The 20,698-nt window shown below is 35.5% G+C and overlaps 1 protein-coding gene across 2 annotated transcripts in view; it reads left to right on the forward strand.

Moving 5' to 3' along the window:
- The window catches only part of SH3GL2 (SH3 domain containing GRB2 like 2, endophilin A1), a 211,436-nt gene that overhangs the window by 69,129 nt on the left and 121,609 nt on the right, over window positions 1–20,698 (forward strand). Inside the window, exon 2 of one of the 2 annotated variants that reach the window (XM_076008768.1) lies at window positions 973–1,041. The exons of the other annotated variant lie outside the window; for it this stretch is intronic. The gene's annotated coding sequence lies outside the window, so the exon portion shown is untranslated. The remainder of the gene's footprint in view (window positions 1–972; window positions 1,042–20,698) is intronic. 2 annotated transcript variants of the gene reach the window in all.

The raw sequence follows: 20,698 nt of genomic DNA on the forward strand, positions 1-20,698 counted from the left end.
TTATTAAGCTTTTATAAAGGAGCCTTCTTTGGAGTAGCTGCTGATTATTTTATCAGTTTTCCAATATTGTAAAATCTCTGCTTGAATTGAATATTACATTTTAGCCTTCTAACTCCCAGTAGTGTTTCCAAGCAAATAGCTTTTCCATTCCCTCTGAAGTTAAGCTCCATCACCATTTCCTCACTGTTCTGGAGTGTGTGTTGCTTACGGTAGCAGGTAGGGGAGATCAATCCATAAATGTTTTGAATTCAGATTGTTTTTAATGATCTGAAGTTAACAGGGCACAGATTGCACCTTTAAATGTCTTGTGAAAGAAATTTATTTTAAGAAAAGATAGAATATTTTCTAGTCACTAATATACCTTTATTTCTCCAATGTGTAAAACACTACTAGATATTGTGGGGAAAGACTAAAATGAATAATAGCCAATGCGCAGCAAGTTCACATTGTATGCCGGATGCCATGCTCAATGGTGTATATGGGTGATTTCATTTAGTGCTACAACAGCCCTGTGAAAGAGCTCTTCTTAGTTACACACACACACACTCTTTAACATTTGAGGAAACTACTGCTTTAGGAAGATGCAAGTGGTGAGTCTGGGATTCAAATTCAGACCACAGAGCTACTGTTCTTAACTCTCACAACTAACATAGAAAGCCTTGCCTTCTTCATCTGTAGAGTGAGGATAACAAACTAGCTCATTTGCCAAGGTTAAATAAAGCAATGCTATAAAACTCTTGGTACTGCATAGTAAGCACTTACGGTAGTAATTATTAGGGCTGCCACTGAGGAAGGATTGTAAAGATTAAAGTAAATAATGTGTATAAAGCATCTGGCACAGAGCATGGCATGTAAGCAGTCAGAGACTCAAAGGGGCATCTTTTAAATTTGACTTTGAAAACTGTATTTCCTTGTACCTCTGCTGCCCCTGAGATAACAAGACCAACTCCTCCTTTTCCTCCTCCACCTTAGCCTACTTAACGTGAAGAATATGAATGAGGATGAAGACCTACACGATGATCTGCTTCCACTTAATGGATTGTAAATATGCTTTCTCTTCCTTATGATTTTCTTAATATAATTTCTGTAGGTTATTGTAAGAATACAGTATATAATACATTTAACATTCAAAATGTGTTAATCAACTGTTTATGTTGTCAGTAAGGCTTCCAGTTAACAGTAGGTTATTAATAGCTACGTTTTTGGGGAGTCAAAGTTGTATGTGGATTTTCGACTACACAGGGGTCATTGCCCCTAACGCTCATGTTGTTCAAGGGTCAACCGTATATAGAGAGGCCAGTGCTTGGGGAAAAGAGCAGGATCAAGATTAAAGGAATGCATGTACAAAGGTACTGAGATGAGATTAAGACTGTTGTCAGTTTAGTTACATTAAGGTATACAGGAAGAAAGTGAAACTAGGCTAGAAAGTAATTTGGGGTCAAAGCTTTATAGATCTTGAATGCCAGACAAAGAAGTTTGACTTCATCCTTCTTATGGAGAGCCAGTATACTGATTGAATTTGGTAAAAAAAAAAAAAAAAAAAAAAAAAAAACACAGTGTTTATTTCTTTTTTTTTTTAAATTTCTCATAACTTTTTTTTAATTTCAGCATATGATGGGGATATAAGTGTTTAGGTTACATATATTGCCCTTGCCCCCACCTAAGTCAGAGCTTCAAGCGTGTCCATCCCCCAGATGGTGCACATCACACTCATTATGTATGTGTATACCTATCCCCTCCTCCGCCCTCCCATCTGCCCAACACTTGATGAATGTTATTCCTATATATGCACTTAGGTGTTGATCAGTTAAAACCAATTTGATGGTGAGTACATGTGGTGCTTAATTTTATTAGCATTGGGAAGTTAATTCTTCAGACACCAACAAAGAGTTCCTTTGGAATATTTTTTTTGTTGCCATCATTAATTAATAAATTTATTTTCTAAAATGTACTGAGATAGAAAACTGCTCAGAAAATGAGTCATTCACTTCTTTCAGATAGCTTCTTAGGATTCTGAATGTTTGTGTTGACAGATCTCAGATATTGTTTTAAGTCCATCTTTTGGTATATCTGGAATGTTCAAAAGAGTTGTGGTAAGTAACATTTAGCTCATTCAGGTTGAAAATGATGAAAACAACTTCTGGAAAGAGCTGACAATTTAGGTTGCATCTGATAACCCAGAAGCAAAGTACTGTAGACTATTTATTATATGAATCAATTTTTTCCAAATTATTAAAATGAAATCTAGATACAAAGAGCACTGCTCCATCAAGGACTATATTTTACTCTGAGTATAATTGTGTTTCCTATGTGATACTACCGTGTGTGCGTGCGCGCGCGCGCGTGTGTGTGTGTGTGTGTGTGTGTGTGTGTGTAAAATGTGTCAGCGTGGACTTTTCTGCCTCTTTCTCAACCCAAGCATTCATCGTAAGGTTCTACAGTGTACATTTGTAAAGGCACAATTAAAATCCATGTTTTATATTACACAACTCACTTTAGCTCACAAATATTACATTCTGATTTGGCTGAGAGGTATCTGTTTTCAGTATTATTTAAATGAAGAAATAATAAAGATAAATCTGTAAGTTACCAAAGTATGATATTTAAAAGGGCAGTGGGAAATGCTATAAACTTACTTTTTGTACTTCAGACAAAAAAATACTAGTTTATTGTGTGCTTATTTAATTTATACAAGTGAGTTTGCTTTATTAGACGTACCTCAAAGGAAGCAATATGAATTTTCTTTTGATAAAAACATATATAAAAGGCATCATTTCAGGTATGAGGAGAAGAGTGAATGTTTTAGTTATTTTGTAAAAATAAAAAGTTAAAAAAGTATAATATTCTTTTTCTCTGAAAAGTATAAATACTTTTTCCTGCTATGCCTGAATTTTGGACAGATAAACATTTTAAACCAATTTGTTATATATCTGTCGTAACAGAGAAAGGAGGAAGGAGAAATCACAGTTAACAGTTTTGACAGGTTTATACCAAAATGGTGTTTAATATATCCAGATGTTCTATCTAGAGAAAAATGTAGAAATGACTCATACTTTAAATTAATCTAAAAGGAAAACCCCTTTATATCCACCAATTTTTATTTAGTGTCCCACACACTTCTAATATTCTGACAGGGCCGTCTTCCCTGGGGAGAGTAATGTTGATGTCATACCAACTCCGATTAGAATTTTAACTAAGAACAACGGTTGGGATGACGTTATCTTCATTCAGATTCCCAACTTAGTTACGGAATAAAATATTGCACACGTATATCCATATAACACAAAATGAGTAAAATGTGAATTATTGCCAGGATTTTACTTAAACTAGAAATAAATGTCATCCTTGTAACTGCTCTCACATATTAATATGTGAGGTTGCACATGATATTAATTCTTTTTAGAACATTGTGAGACTTCCCTCTATCACATTTGGGGTGTTTGTTCTTTTATAGAATACATGGCTTTTTCCCTTTCACTGGTGACCCTGATGTCCTAATTATAGAAAAATAAAAATTTCCCCAGGGCTGAATTCTAACAGCATATCCACTGACCCCAGATCTTTTCTCTGATTCTGTTCTTTTCCCTGTGTGTGTGTGTGTGTGTGTGTGTACGCAAGTGTATGTGCTGTGTGTATGAGACAGGACACGTGTTCTGTTTCTTGACTTCGATTCTTGATTCTTCTATTCATTAGTTTTTTAATGTTCTTAATTACCATGACATAATTAATTTCAATACCTGGCAGGGTGAGCCCCTTTCAGCTTTTGCTTTATTTTCTTCAAAAACTGTCTAAGCCATTAATTGTTTTCTTCCATATATATTTTTGAAATTAGTTTGACAGCCTCCCTCAAATTCCTGATGGATGTTATAGGAAGTACTCTGAAGTTAATTAATTTTGGAGGCACTTTAAAAATGTTAACTCATCCCATCCATGAGCATCTTCTCTCTCCATTTATTCAAAGAATTTTAAATGTTAAGACTTTAACATTTTTCCTTGAGCCTCTTGTGTAACCTTTGTTAGGTTAATTCCAAGATATATTGATTTTGTTGCTCTTATAATTAGTGCCAAGTCTTCCTATTTTCTGATTATTACAATACAGAGGAATACTATTGACTTTATATGTATTGGTTTTAAACCTGATAACTTTGCAGAATTCTCTTAGTATTAATAGTTCTCTATCACATTATTAACTTTATCTCTTCATTTTATTTTTCGTGATCAATGGGTAATAAATTCAGTCAGCTTTTGTCTATTAAAAGAAGTCTTTATTTTGCCTTCATTTTGAAAGATACTTGTGCTGGGTAAAGTATTCTAGGTCTAGGATGACGGTTTTTCCTTTCAGCACTTTAAAGATGTTATTTTCATATTTTCAGTATTTTCTCGCCTTCATTTTGAAAGATATTTGTGCTGGGTAAAGAATTCTAGGTCTAGGATGATGGTTTTTCCTTTCAGCACTTTAAATATGTTATTTTCATATTTTCAGTATTTTCTCATCTTTAGTATGGACATTACTTGTTTTAAATTATTCTATTTCTTCACTCATTACTTCAGTAGTTACTTTACTTTTATTCTGTCTTTAAACTACTTGGAGTTTGCTTTTGCTTATGGTGTGGAGCAAAGATCTTTGCCAAATCGTTGCCTTCTCTTGGTTGTCAATCTTGCCTGAGGCTATTCTAAATGTTTAGCCTTTTCCAAACACCACTTAGTGGTTTATTAATCAATCCTGTTGATTGATTGATTGGTTCTCTTTCAATTCATTGATTTCTGCCTTTATCTTTATTCCCTGCATTCTCATTTCTGGCTTTATTCTCTTGATTTTGTCCTCCTTAGTGGATTTAGTTAAGTTATTGACTTCTTTTAAGATCTTTATTATTTTCTATTAAAGGTATTTAAAGCTCAGAATTTCCCACTATTACTATTTTTAGTACCTTCATAAATTTTGGCATGACTTCTTCCCTTCTCATCTTTAAGGATTTTGTATTTCCCTTATTCCTTCTGCAACTCATTATTGTTATTGTTTTTACATATATGATAAATTTCAGATATGTGCAGTCTCTTCTAGTTGTCCTTTTATTACTTGTTTCTACCTTTATTATATTGAGCCAAGAACATAATCAGATAGATTCTTTTAATAAATTTTTGAAGCTTCCATTTTGATCGATGAAATGATCAAGTTCTGTGAATATTCCATGAGAGTTTAAGAAGAACATGTAGTCTGTTTCTAAAGTTCTAAAGAAATAAATATTAGTCTGTGTTACAACACTACTAACTAGTGTATTTACATTTTCTCTATCATTTCTAAGATATCTTAATATTAAACAAAAATCCAAAATCCACAATGCTCCAAAATCCAAAACTTTTTGAGCACAGACTTGATGCTCATTGGTAAATTCTAGACTTCAGATTTTCAGGTTAGGGATGCTCAACCTGTATTGTTAATCATTTATTTAAATCTTCTCTCAGTTTCTATGGGGAGCATATTGAATTATCTAATAAAAATGGTTGAATTATCTATTTATCCCAGCATATCTGTTACTTGTGTTCACATTTTAAGGCACATACAATGCTGTGATTATTGTATTTTCTCTTATTCCTTTTACAAGTAGACAAATTCACTCTTTGTTCTTAATGATGTTTTTGGCTTTGAATTCCCTTCTGTCTGATAGTAAAATCGTTGCAACGGGCTTTCTTCTATTTTATACCTCTCTGACATAACACTTTCCGTATCTTTAATGTTGACTGATTGAGTCAGGATTTTTTTAAAAGCCAGTTTGAATGTCTGTTTTCGGGCATTCAGTTTCATCCATTTACTTTTATTGTGGTTATTATTTTATGGGGCTTATTTTTGCCATGTTATTTTGTGTCTTCTGTTTACCATACCTGTTTTCCTTCTTGCTTGCTTTGCTTCTTTTCTACCTTCTAGTGGAAACTCTTTAAATCAGGTATGTTATTTTTTCCTCTCAGTTCTAGGAAATTCTTGCCTGTTATTTTTTCAATTCGTTTCTCCCATCTGTTTACTTCATTTTTCTTAGACTCCTAATAAATACTTCTAGCCTCCAGATTTCTTATCTTGTATCTCATTCTTCCTCCTTTCTAGATGCCACCTAGAGAGTTCCTTGACCTGGTTTTCTAAGACACTGTACAGATTGCTGGAGCTGTTGTCTCTTATTGCTGGTGCTCCTAGATGCTTCATAATTTTCTCTGGACTCACTTTAATTCCCCTGGAGTTGTCACATGCTGCTCTTGTTTGAATGCATCACATCCAAATTTCAAGAGTTGCCAGTGTGATAGTATTAACAAGTGGGGCCTTTAAGGGGGAGATTAGGCCATGGGGGCTCCTCCCCTGGTGAATGGGATTTAGGCCTTTATAAAAGAGGCTTTGGGCAACCTGTGTTTGGTTAGTTTGCCCTTCTTCCTTCTGCTAGGTGAGGACACAGTGTTCCTCCCCTTGGAGGATGCAACCCCTCACTAGACAATCATACCTCCCAGCACTTTCATTTTGGACTTCCCAGCCTCCAGAACTGTGGGAAAATAATTTTCCTTTGTTTTTAAAGTACTCAGTCTCTGTTATTCTGTTACGGTAGCACAAATGTACTCGGACACCTCCCTCGGTTATGATGTCTGCCTGAAACTGGAAATTGGTGGGAGAAAAAGGGGGAGATGTACAAGAAAAGATTATTATAAGACAATTTCAATACAGACCAATGTGCAGAGATATAGAAAATCTGCACATGATATTAGCTGACAGGATCCAACAGTGTTAAAAAGAGTAAAAATAGGAATACATCCTGATCATGTGTATTATCGAGCTATGCTGCTGGACCACGGTTTCTTAGTAAATTTTCTCACTAGTGACTGAGATTGAGAACTACTTAGCCTTTGAGTAAGAAATTAGGACCCTCTCAGAATCAAGAGTCGTGTAACTTTATGGGAAAACTTGTTTGAAGGTAGATTTGTGCAGTGGGGAATAAAAGGAAGAAAGGACATTCTCAATGATGGAGGTCTTTCCCATGTCTTACCTTCTATGCTAGAAGGTAGCATCCCATAGTAATCTCATTTAATTCCAACAGAACTCCTCTGAGGTACGTCTTACAAATAGGCCCAGAGAGAGCTGACTGGAGGTGGTGAACGGCAAAGGCGAGTCGAGTCTGAAGCAGAGCCCCCAGCTTTCAGATGCCCTGGGATGACACGCTGTGGAAAGGTCATACTACTTGAGGTTATGTGTTCACTATGTAATGATGTGTGGGATGGGGTAGAGGAAAGACTGTGTGTTGACATGATTTATTGCTCAAAGAAATTTAACTTTTAAATGGAAGCCCAGAGGGTGAAAACAGTTCCATTTGAGGGCAGCTGAACTGGGGCTAGTCCTATAAAAGAAGACAGATATTTCCTTGGTGAACATTCTTGGGGACATTCACAAGAGGCTGTCATGGAGGGTGTGTGATAACCTAGATTCAGATAGGTAGAAAACATCAGATGTATAACAAAAGCAATGACTAGGAAGATGTTTTCATGCCTTGGGAAAAGTAGGTGTGTACTTACTACATTTACATAGCAGGCCTCCTCCCCTTGTTCATTCTGCATTTTAGGCTTTGACTTTACCCTCAACTCTAATTAGCAGCTGGTTTCTAGAAGGTGTCAAGCCTAAGAAGAGGGCTGGCAGGCTGCGGGAGGGCAAGAAGTCCAGTCAAATGAGAATTATTCCCAGTCAGAAGAAGAAAACCAGGTTGGAAAAATTAATACTTCTCTGCTTGCTCCTTCTGCTCCCCACTGACCCTTGCCGAACTGCTGAAGAATGAATCGTTCTTTCTCTGTGTCTTTGCTCATGTATCATTCATAATTTCACTTTACGATGGTGATTATAACATATTACTCTTACGATTTTCTGTGCTGTTTCCCCTGAATAACTGCCTTCCTAGAGGGAAGGGGGGGGGATGTTGTGTGTTTTCCTGTGTTCAGTGAAGCTTTGTTAACCAAATAAATGGATAAGCAGTCATTGAAAATGCAGCAGTAGATAAGAATCTTGCCTTTTGGCTAGACAACTGAGGTTTCTGATTTATTTATAGAACTCTTCTGAGCCAGTATGCCTGTCAGTACGGGCTGGTCCAAAAGCATAGATTAGAGCTCAGAATGAATGGAATTTAATGATGAAAGTAAGATATGTGATATCTAGCAATCTCATAAGAGAAAATAAGCAATTGTTTAGAAAGATAAATTTATGAAAATAAAGTCATGAATGTAATCAAGTTAAAGGTAAACATGAGTTTAATCGTCAATGACCATATCAACCAGTAGCTAGTGTGAATAAGAAATAAGGTGCCGGAGGGAATGAGAACCCATTATTATGTGACAAAAGTATAATAGCCTACTGCAAGGGACTACAATAAGTAGAGGAAATGAGGTTATAGTAAAGCAGAAAAATAAGTAGCTTCTGGTAACATGTGGACATTTTCCTTCTAAACCATTGCTTTTAATGACAAAGTCCTGCTGCTCCTGGAGGATGTGATGGAAGCTCTGCGGTGAGATTAAATAGGTCCTGGAAGAAACTGGGGCCCAGTATTCTGTGATTGTTCATAGATCAAACAGTTCTTTGCTGTTCTGTGAAAAATCCCTCTGCAGAGGGAGGTGATGAGGAGGGATTAGATCAGCTTGCATTTTCCTCTTCCTCTGGTAATGCTTTGGACACCTAACAGGCTTCAAGCGAGGGCCCCTAAGTGGAAATCTGTAAGGGACAAAAGAAAAATCACAATCCAATAGGTCAGAAGACTGTAATTTCTGATGAATACGTAGATCTTTCTTGTCTTTCTAAATTCATATAGTACTTCCTCTCTCAATAGCTCTGGAAGGATGACAAGCAGCATGCATGCAGGCTTTCTTCCCTCCTCTCAGGGAAATCGACTATTTCACTGCAATCTCTGGCTCTTCCTTCCTGATCATACAGCCTGGGAAGTGATGGCATGAACTGAGTCCACTCTAATAAAGCACAAAACAACATGACTTACTGTTTCACAATAGGTTTTTTTTCTTTTTTTTATGGTAATCTTTTGTTAAACTGTATTCTGTTTTAATATACATGCTATAAAAGTACACTAAAAAGATCTTTAGAGCTCTGTTAAAATTAAGAATTTACTTTTTTACATATGGAATAATGTACACCCACTTTTAGAAAGTATATTTGAGAAAAAGCTATTTGTGACCCCAAATATTTCTAGCCTCATATTTTGTTTATAATGATTTTACAATACATGGTTATTCAGTAATGCTCTCTTATAATTCTGTGCCTCAATGCCTCACTAATTACTTTAAATAACAACATAGATCAGGGATCTGTGAATCCTCCAATGAGTTCTTACTTGTGCAGACTACTACATTTTTTATGTAAGTTCCTATCACAGTTTTCATTTTATCTTTTAAACTTTGGTATCCTGAATTCTTTTACGATCAACATCTGAAGGTGTTAAGGAGGCAAGGAAAAAATGTGAGATGTTGAAGATCAACTTGTAGGTGGCCTTGGTTTTAAAAGTGACCATTCTCTCCCTTACAATGACATTTCCAGTGCCAGTTCTAGATTTTCATGGGACAGTGTGAAATCCGCTGAGCACATCCAGTGGTGATGAGCCAAGCGAATGCAGGCCAGACCAAGAAACGAGACTCTGGGTACCAAGCGTACCTGCTGCGTCTGCTACAACCACAGGGTACATGAGTGAGGCTGCAGGTGAGAACCCGGGCACATTCGCAATCTTCTGTTTTAGGTGTATCAGCCGGATGGAAATATAAAATAATTTGAAATTTGTTGCTGATTTAAACAAAAATATTTACTCTTTTCATTAGCAAAACATTCTTCAAAATATATCTATTTCTCCCCTCTGAACATTTAACCAGAAGCACTAGGCAATTAATTCCTGAACGTTTCGTGCCGACTGTTCAATACAATAAATACGGCCATGGAGGATACACAGTGACAGCTCGCTGATGTCCACCAATGAGAACTTTCTTCTCATCTGGGTACAGTGCCCGGTCACGGTAGATTTTATATGATGGATTGATTTTTGGTACTGTGTAAGTTGAGTCTGAATAGTCAATATTCAAAAGGGATTTAAGGACGAATTTGTGTTACGTTGGATCTTAGTGATCCAAAACTGTGAACCTCCCACCCGCCCCCCAGTATTTATATAAACATATCACTTAAAAATAACTGTTTTGAAATGGTGCTTGAAACACTTCTTTGTTTTTCCTGTTGGGTGATGTAGTTGTCTTCATCTTCTGGGGCTACCTCCTCTGGTCTTCTAGCCTTGTGTGTGTTTTTTGAGCATACTGAACATGTCAATCCCTTGGGCTGAACGTGATGATCTCTGAGACTCGCCACCCCATCCCTGCATCCTTGCCTTCTGCCAGAACCAGCCTGCTGCATCCCAGTTCCTAGCATTCTGCATCCTGGTCACTTTGCACAGGCATCTGCACTTCTTACCCCTGAAGAAATGTGTTTTTAAAGCCCAACCTGACACATTTTAAGTCAGGATTAGATTTGTGGCCACTGGCTCATCTCTCTCTCTCTCTCTTTTTTTTTTTTTTTCTTTCAGCATATTATGGGGGTACAAATGTTTAGGTTACGAATATTGCCCTTCCCCACCTGAGTCAGAGCTTCAAGCATGTCCATCTCCCAGACAGTGCACACAGCACCCGTTAGGTGTGAATATACCCATCCCCTCCCACCCCCTCCCCCCTCCCATCTGCCTGACACCATCAAATTGGTTTTAACTGATCAACACTTGAGTGCACATACAGTAATAGCATTCATCTGGCTCATCTCTTAAATTTTCTCTTATTTAAAAGTGCCCTGAAATCCTCTTTGAAGTGAAATACCTAGAAGAGTTTAGAAATCAGTCCCTTAGATTGGCTTTCTAAAAATAATTTATCTGTTACTTAGGCAATACTCTAATTTCTTTGTTTTCTACATAAATTGTGTTGATCTGTACATAACACTCTCATTAATTCAATTGGAATGCTTTTTAAATTATTTTGGTGGAGTGATTTGCATTAAGAAAGTTACCCATGGATAGAATATTAGAGGACATTTTAATATGCTTTAATATGTAATTTTCTTAAGAGGATAATTAGCTGACCACTATATCATAAAATAAATAGAGTGACTAGCTTTTTGAAATAGTTTGTTGAAAATATAACTTTTTGACTGGAAGAATATATTGAGAATTCCTTAAGTAAGAAATAATAATTCCATGCCATTGCTTTGTTGATTGCAAGTAACACGGATAACCTTACCTGTGGCACCTTGGTGAAAATTATCAGTTATATTTGTAATATCACAAGTAGTCAATAATAAAGAATAAATTGTTAAGGTATGTGCCTATGATTGGTATCCTTTACCAATCCTTTACCTTAATTCTATTAAGTATCCTTTACCTTAATTCTATTCATGCTGTTAGGCATTCAGAGAAGGAGTAACTGCTAGTGGTACTCGTTTCAAATCTGTTGAGGATCACAGTACCTTTTATGTTTATTGAAAAAGGCTTTTCAATGGATATTTTCTTGTTCACTTAAATATACGTGTGATTACCTGACAAGTTAAAAAGTATACAGTTTAGGTTAGGAAAATAGGATTTAGAAAACCCAGAAACATTTGTTATTTTGTTTAAACTTTCTTATGATAAAGATTAAAAAACTGATTTCATTTAGTGACTTTTCAGGAAAAAATCATTGGGTGGCACATAAATATTTGAAGCACTCCTGAACAAAAGGACTCTCTGATACTATAAACATAAAAAGTCTTAAGTTATCAATAAAATGGGACTTCCTAGGGAATGGTCATGAAATACTGTTTAGTCATCCACCTCACGTGGGTGATCTGATGAATTTATGCACACTGAATTACTATTTTAATTCAGCTTTTGTTAATGCTTACTAGTTGTCAGGCACTTTATATTGAGTGATGGATAACACATACTCCTGTTTCGTGGGAGCTTCTTATCTAATAGGAGAAGGAGATGTGTGAACAGGCAATTTTAATATACTCTAACAAACACTGCAATAGATGGATGTACACGTGACTTGTAATTCCACATAGAGGTAAGATCCCTGGTCTTGACAGTAGCATGGTGGTACAACCAACATGGGTCAGCTGACTTGGTTGACTTGGATTCTGACATCAGCTCCTCTAATTACTTGTGTCTTTAGGCAAATCATTTACCTCTGTTTCCTTATTTATGAATTAAGGTCAGTAGTAAAAATACCTGCCTTCCAAGGCAGTTCTGAGGACCAGATGGGATAATGTGCCTAAATGAGCTTTGTAAACAGAGAAATAGAGTATGCAAGCTAATCGTTAACATTCCTGGCACCTCACTGTGTGACTTCAGGCTAGTTACTTAACCTCTCTGTGTTCTGGGTTTATTATCTATAAGAGAGAGATAATAGTTTTTCTGACAAAGAGTCATCATAAGGATTAGATGAGTTAAAATAGGTAAATCCCTTAAAACAGTGTCTGGCATGCGGTAAATGTTGTCTATTATTTTAATAACTGTTCTTGCAGCAGAAGAGATTGATCCTAACTCTGTTGCCCTGGCAGAAGGTTTTCACTGTGCTCATTTTACAGTGCTCAGAACATTAAGATTCCATGTTTTGATAGCATAGTAAAAATTATATATTGTCAGACATTTGTTATAGGTGAACATCCAGAATTGGGTGAATCTGACTGCAGGTGGGAGCTAAGAGATGAGCAGGTACTCCCTGTTAGCTCTCACTTGAAGCTGAATTGTTTGGAATTGTCTCCCTCTCTCCAGTATTCAGATTATATAAGGCTGTTTAATGAATAGTGATCAAGATGCCGACTTTTTGGTGGTCATTAATAAATTGTTAATTAAAAGCTGCAGTCTAGGGAGTCTGCTGCTGGCCCCTCAGAGGGGTGTCTGCTTATAAGGGAAAATAATTTCCTGTTCTTGTGAGATCTGCATAGTGTTGGAGCCAGCTTCCTTCAGGTACCTTTTCGTTTCATAGCAAAAAGCAAAATTCAGATCTATTTTGTTTAGACAACTACAGCAAGCTGAATAGCCATTTCTGATTCCTTGTCTATTTTACTATTGAATTATAAGGCTTGGTTTTATTTCTTCTAGTAACATATGTTATTTCCCTTCCTCCTTGGGATGTCTGGAACAAAGCTTTATTTCATCTGAACTTCGCTGGATCATTGCGTTGGATGTGTGAAAGACAATGGATTTATAATGATATTATAAAACCAGTAATGAATATTGCTTAATAAATGTGTACTATACGTATATGTCAGCCACAGTGCTAGGCATTTACATACGTAATCTCATTTAAATTGTGTAATAACATTGAGGTATCCCCGTAGCAATTTTTTACTTAAACCAGATATTTGTTCAAAGGTGGCTTAAAGCTGCATTTATGTAGCAAGCACTGTGCAGTGTACTTATTGGGACGAGATCTGTTGGAAATCATGGGAGGTGTGCATGTATGTGCCAAATCCTCTGAGCTCAAGATCACCACTGCATGCGCCTACCAAGGTACTAGAAGATCCACTATGAAAAATGAATCCTTCAGAATAACTCTTTTTTATCTTTAAGAGCTCCTACTTAAAATGCAACTGCCCCTGGAGGTGTAACTGATTATATCATGTGACACTTAAATAAGAATTCAGTTATGAAATTATCCTCCTCTGAAGGCTCAAGTAACTTATAATGGGAGAAGAAAGTAAGGGTGCTAGAAATTTCCTTGCCAGTGGTACTTTCTGAGAAATTAACTGGAGGTAGAACTGGGAAGCCAGGGTGGGAATATAGAGTGGGTAGCGTGGGACAGGCGAGATGGGGGGCAAGCTAAGTGACCATTCAGGCCTCTCCCTGTTTTCACATTGGAATCCCACATTATGAAGAAAGTCTGTTTGGCTTTGACCCCTACCTCAGATGAAACTTTGGTTCTCTCTGGTTTTTCACTGAGTGTTGGTTGGCTCAGTGGTAGATACTGCTGCTCTAGGACGAGGGCTGGCAAAGCCATTCCTGCGTGGCCTTGTAGGTATGGGGGACAATTCCATAGACCTTGTTCCTGGAGTGTCAGTCCTTGAAGTAAGTGGTGTGTGTGTGTGTGTGTTTTCATACCAACATATTCTTTTGTATCTCTGGGTTGGAGACATGTTGATGAGGTTGTGGAGGTTATAAAAATACAATAGTTCATCTCTGGGCTGTCTCATTTAGGTTCAGGGAGAGAACCCTTAGTCCTTGTAACAAAGGATGTCGTATTTACATGCTTTCTCCAATCATAGAAAGTGGTGGTAGAACAAAGAAATGCATTTACTCTAAGTGTTTATGGATTATTTCATCATATATGGTTCAAAATTACCATATATGATGTCCTAGGGACACTGGGAGGTTTGGACTAGATGATTCTCAGGGTTCCTTCCGGTAGTGAACCTGTCTGAAAAGTGATACACACCATACATAAATTTCCACAGGATGTTTGAAGAAATCTTACATGATGTCCTATAAATAGTGAAGTATGGATTATAAGAACAATAAGATGAATTAGAAAGTGGCTGAAAAATAATATGCAAAGAAACTGTAGGGGGAGAATAGTTGGCTCCATATAACAGAAAGTGTACTAATCCTATGGCTTCCCATGAATTTGGTACCAGAGTTTGTCATCATTAGTTTTCTGGGGTTTATAGAAATACTATCATGCCTTTGCCTTTCTCATGATTATTGAGCAAGCACGAATACCAGAACCTCCAATTCCTTCTTGATAAAATGAACTAGATTATATTAAGCTTCAAGTGTTTAGTGACTTTGTCAGATATAGGCCCAAATGTTTGGGCCTCTCTTTTGGCATGTTAGCATGTAGAATCAACTTGTTTTCACATTTGACAGTTGCACATGTAAAATTATATGCTTTCTGTTCTTTGGCCAAATCCTTCCTTAATAAGCCTTTCAGGATATATTCTAATGGAAAAGAAAGGGTGTTAAGTGACAAAAATATCCTCAGGCTTTGCATCATAACAAAGCAGTCATTATTGGTAGTCACATTTTTTTCTGAACCCCTCATTTTCTGGAGAGAGTCATGTTCTTTGGGTTCTTTTTCTCTCTGGGATTAGGAGACACTAAAACAGCTTGGCATCTATTAGTGTCAAAGAAGATAAATAAACATGATTTTCTCTTTAACACCAGCAATTAATTATAACTGGAATGGTAATGCCACTGTATTTTAGATATGTCTGTTTTAAATAACATTGCTGGAATAAAAAAAAAAAGCCCTGAGCATTGTTCTTTTAGGTGTTGATTTTTAGTATATAACAATCATGTTGAGTGTGGTGACTGTTGTGTTGGGATTTATTTCTTCCCTAGTTTTTGTTTTTTTTTTATTTACTTTTGCTTTTTTACTATTTACTCATGCTTTTTCTGCTTTTCCCCTATTTATTACATTTTTTTTCATTATTTTACGTTTACTCATTTGGACATTAGGCATTCTGTTTCCATTAGACTTAAAATTTAACAGATACACTCTAATTTTACAAAAGATGAATCTGAGTTTTAGGGCTTGTAGCAATTTTGTCAATCATAGATCTAAGAATTTATTCTGGAATCAAAAAACATGGCACTCAGAGTTCTGAAATATGGATTTGTTGTTGTTCTGTGACTTTAGTCTGACATTTCATAGCTACATGCTAATTATATTCTTATTAATGGAGAATGATCTATCATAGAGATGTCAAGGCTGGTATAAATTTACTGTAGGATGATTTAATCCATGCTTTAGCACTGCAGACTTACTGTTAATGAATCTGTAAGTAAAGTGAAGTTGCTGCCAGTGGCTGAACTTGAGTTATAAACTGAAATAAACCACAGCAAAAAATCAAAAGCAAAAATAAACCTCTTTTAAACTAGAACTGAAAACTATCTTTTGGAATAACAAAGACCACTTCATTAGTGACACTTTTTTTGGTATGGAGAGAGACACTTCTCCAATTACGATCTTGGTTATTGTCACCAGCAGTGGCAGTTTTAAGTAAAAGAATGCTAAGGGAGAAAAATACTGAAACAGAAATGTGGTGGTTGTTGCTTTTTAAAAAAATAGTCCTTTGGAAATGGTTTTTAGTTTTAGCTTTACTGTATTCACACTCAAAGTGTTCATTGAGCATGATTAAATGAAGTTCCTAGCTGCTGAAAGAATGGCTGTTGGGTGCTGTTAGGCTTAAATCTCTGATTAAAACATAGGAATTATTTTTCTAATCTCATCTGGGTAAAAATGAATTTCCATGAATATGTAAAATGGGCTTCCTATTATTATTTCTCCTACCATATATAATTTCCATAAATGTGTTTATGTGAAAAAAATTAAGGTAATTGTAACATGTAAATTGGATCAGCTTTCTAGAATGTTCAGTTCTTGGCTGGCTTTGCATTATTTATTCTGAAATGTACTCACAATTTGATATCTCTTTGCCCTCATTTGTTGCTCTTTAAAAATGAAAAGTGTAATGATCTTGAACTCACAGGGTTGTGAGACAGTCAAGAGCTTTGAAAGGAAAAATTTTGCATCTATAAATACATTGTGTATTACAATATATTAATACCAAATTTATGAGCAACAGACTTATTTGACAAAAGAGAGAGTGATAGTAACTTTATGATTGATAGAAATATATAATCATATAGAAAATTAAGAAGTATTTTCTGGAAGGAGTCAGGGAACATTGTCCAACTATTTCCATGCTTAATCTTTCTTTCCAAGCCCTTCTGTTTTTTTCCCTTTTAATTCCCACAGCTGTCCTAGAGAATAGTGACATTTAACAGGAAGATTTATTCAAACCATAGAGGAATGTTTAAGAAGAGTTTCTTTGTTTGAAAAAAATATGTTTATGTTTCTTTGCTTTGATTATATTTAAAAGAAACTGATACTTTTTGAGTAGCTTTTTATTTTGAAATATCTAACTTACAGAAAAATTCCAAGGGTAGTATAAGATATTTCCATATATATCCACCCAGATTCACCCATGTTTAACTTTTTGTTCCATTGGCTTTATCAGTAACTCTTTCACCCTTGTATACACACTGTTTTTTCCCCGAACCATTTAAGAGTTAGACTAGTTAATGGTTTAGTTAATAGTTTAGTTAGACTAGTTAATAGTTTAGACTAAACTATTTATAACCTGTATTTCAATGCATTATCTCCTAAGAATATTTGCTTATATAACTTTAGTACAGTAATAAAAATCAATACTCTTACCTACAGTCCACAGTCTGAATTTAAATTTTGTCAATTGTCCCAATAATGACTTTTATAGCATTTGTCCCCTGCACTGGGACTCTGCTCCATCTGTATGTGTTGTATTTAGTTGTCATGTCCTTCAGTTTGTTTTAATCTGGAATTACTCTTTACCCTTTTTTTTTTCATGACTTTGATGTTTTGATGAGCACAGGCAAATTATTTTGTGGAATGTTTCCTAACAGATTTCTCTGATATTTCTTTGTATCTGTTTTTAGGAATTTGTTTTCTTATTTATTTTATTCACTTATTTACATTAATTATGGACTAATGGATTCTTCTTTTCTTTACTTTTTTTTTTTTTAAAGACAAGGTCTCTTGCCCTGTTGCCCAGGCTGGAGTGCAGGAATGCCATCAAAGCTCACTGCAACCTCAAACTCTGGGGCTTAAGTGATCCTCTTAGCCTTCCAAGTAGCGGGGACTACAGGTGTGCACCATCCATCTGTATTTTTAAACTTTTTATTTTAGAGAGATAGGATCTTGAATTCCTGGCCTCAAGCTGTCCTCCTCCCTTGGCAAAGTGCTGAGGTTATAGGCATAGGCCACTGTGCCCAGCCAGACTCATGGATTATTAGTCAATGTTATAAAATAACTATTACTATCAATATTTGCTTTGATGCTAAATTGTTCCAAATTTGGCCAGCGGGAGCCCCTTCAAGCTGGCTCCTTATCCTTTTGATATTTTGCCATCTTTCTTTGAGCATTTCCTTACTTTCAGGCACAACATGATGTCCCAGGCTCATCTTGTACTTTATCTGCTTGCATGCCTGGAATCAGCCAGTTCTCCAAGGAACTCGGGGGGTTTTTTAATAGGGAATGGTATTTTGATCTTGGTCTTAGTTTGTTCATTGCTCCCAGAGTGCATAACTTGTACGCCTTCTTGGAGGCCAAAGCTAGGGGGAAATACACATACAAATAAATATATGTCTATCTGTTCATCCATTCATCCATTTACCCATCCCTCTATCCATTAATAACCATGACTTCATATTGGTTCAGTTTCAGTCTAGTACCACAGGGTTCATGGTAGCATTCTTCATTTTCATATTTGTAACTCCCTTCACCATTTGAGAAATCTTTTGTTATTTTTGATCTACTCATTTGTTCAATTCTAAAAAAACCAAATTATTAAAAAAATTTCTGACCTACACTAACATGAAAAAGAAACCTAAGAACTAGAGTTCTGTATTTGTTTATGATTCTTTGTATCTTTACACTAAACATGTATAGTGAAGGTATCATCTTCAAAAGTGACTTGCATCCGTTCCTTTTTTCCTCTTTTCAGTGTTATTTTCTTTATTTGAAATATATGCTGCAGTGGGTAACCTTGTGCATATATATTTTCATCATGTTGGATGTATATAATTAGGGTAAATTCCTAGAAGTAGGATCTCCAGGTCAAAGGTAAATTCATAAGTAATTTTGTTAGATGTTGTTGAATCCCCCTACAAAAGGGATGTGTCAATTTTCATTTGCACTGGCAAGGTTATGAGAAGACCTCTTTCTTCACAGCCTTGTCAACAGCACGTGCTGTCAAACATTTTAATTTTTGCTGATCTGAAAGATGAGAAATGGTGTTGTAGTATAGTTTAAATTTGCTTTTATTTTCTTAGTTGAACATGTTTTCACAGGATAAAATACCATCATATTTTGTGAATTGTTCTCTATGTCTTTGGGCTGTTTTTTTTTTTTAAATTGTGTTTTTGATCTCTTTTCTATTTTAAACATTCTTGATATATTAGTGATATTGGCTCTTTTATTGTGAGTTATGTTGCAAATATTCTTCTCCCAGGTTTTTGTATGTCTTTTTCTTATATTAGGATATAATTCACATACCATAAATTCATCCTTTAAACGTGTACAGTTCAGTGGTTTTCAGTATATTCACAGTTGTGCAACCATCACCACTATGTAATTCTAGAACATTCTCATCACCCTAAAAAAAAAAGACGCTGCACAGTGGCTGCCACTCCCCCACTCCCAAATCCCCTGACAATCACTCTACTTTCTGTCCACTTGGATTTACCTATTGTTTTCTTATGTCTGCCTTCTTTCAGTTAGCATAATGTTTTCAAAGTTCATCTATATTATAGATGCACCAGTACATAATTCCTTTTTATGGTTGAATAATATTCTGTTGTATGAATATATACCATTTTCTCATCAATTGACAAACATTTAGAATGTTTTTACTTTGTGGCTATTATAAATTATGCTTCCATGAACCTTCATGTACATGTTTTTGTGTGGATAGTTTTCATTTATGTTGGGTATACCTATGGATGCAAATGCAAGCCATGTGGTAAACTTGTATTTAACCTTTTAAAGTTAACTGTTTGCCAAATTGTTTTCTAAAGCACTTAAACCATTTTACAATTTCAGCAATACATGAGAATTCCCATTTCTCCATATCCTTGCCAAAATATGTTGTTCATCTTTTTGATTGTAGCCATCTTATTGGATGTGAACTGGTATGTCATTATTATTTGATTTGCATTTCTCTAATGACTAATGATGTTGAGCATTTTTTCAGGTGTGTATAGGCCATTAGTAGGAGAAATGTCTTATTCAGATCCTTTGCCCATTTAAAATGTTGAGTTATTTTTCTTTTTATTGTTGAGTTTATATACTGGACAGTAGACTCTTTAGATATGAGTTGCAAATATTTCCTCTCATTCTATGGGTTGTCTTTTCACTTTCTCAATGATTTCCTTTGAAAAACAAAGGCTTGATGAGGTCCAACTTATCGGGGCTTTTTTCTTTCTTGTGGTTTGATGTCATATCTAAGAAGCCATAGTTTAATCCGGTTCACAAAGATTTATGCTGATGTTTTCTCCTAAGAGTTTTATAGTTTTAGCTCTTACGTTTTTGTCTTTGATCTACTTTGAGTTAATTTTTGTATAAAGTGGAGATAGGCATTCAGCATCATTCTTTTGTATGTGGTTGTCCCATCACTATTTGTGGAAAACTCTGTTCTTTCTCCATTGTTTTTGGCATCATTGTAAAAAATCAGTTACCTATAAATACATGAGTTTGCCATTTGTCTTTTTTAATTTGCTTATGATTTTTTGGCTATGCTGAAGTTTTTATTTGCCAAATTTTCAATTTTTTGCTTTCTGGATTTTGACTCAAAGTCTTTACCTGCACTTACATTACACTGAAATTCACCCATATTTTCCAGTAGTGATCACATCTTTTTTCAAAATGCCTGTCCCTTTGTCTCAAACCATTTATTAAAAGTACATTTTGCTCAGTGATTTCAGGGGCCACCTATTACTAAACTTACGTGTGTATGGGTCTGTTTCTGGACTTTCTAGTCTGTTTTACTGCTCTGTTTATGTGATACCATACATTTTTAACTAAAAGTTTACTTTGTGCTTGTTTTAGATTCACATATAGTTGTAAGAAATAATAC

The sequence above is a fragment of the Microcebus murinus genome, chromosome 12 (genome assembly GCF_040939455.1).
Source record: "Microcebus murinus isolate Inina chromosome 12, M.murinus_Inina_mat1.0, whole genome shotgun sequence".
In the NCBI taxonomy this organism is placed as follows: Eukaryota; Metazoa; Chordata; class Mammalia; order Primates; family Cheirogaleidae; genus Microcebus; species Microcebus murinus.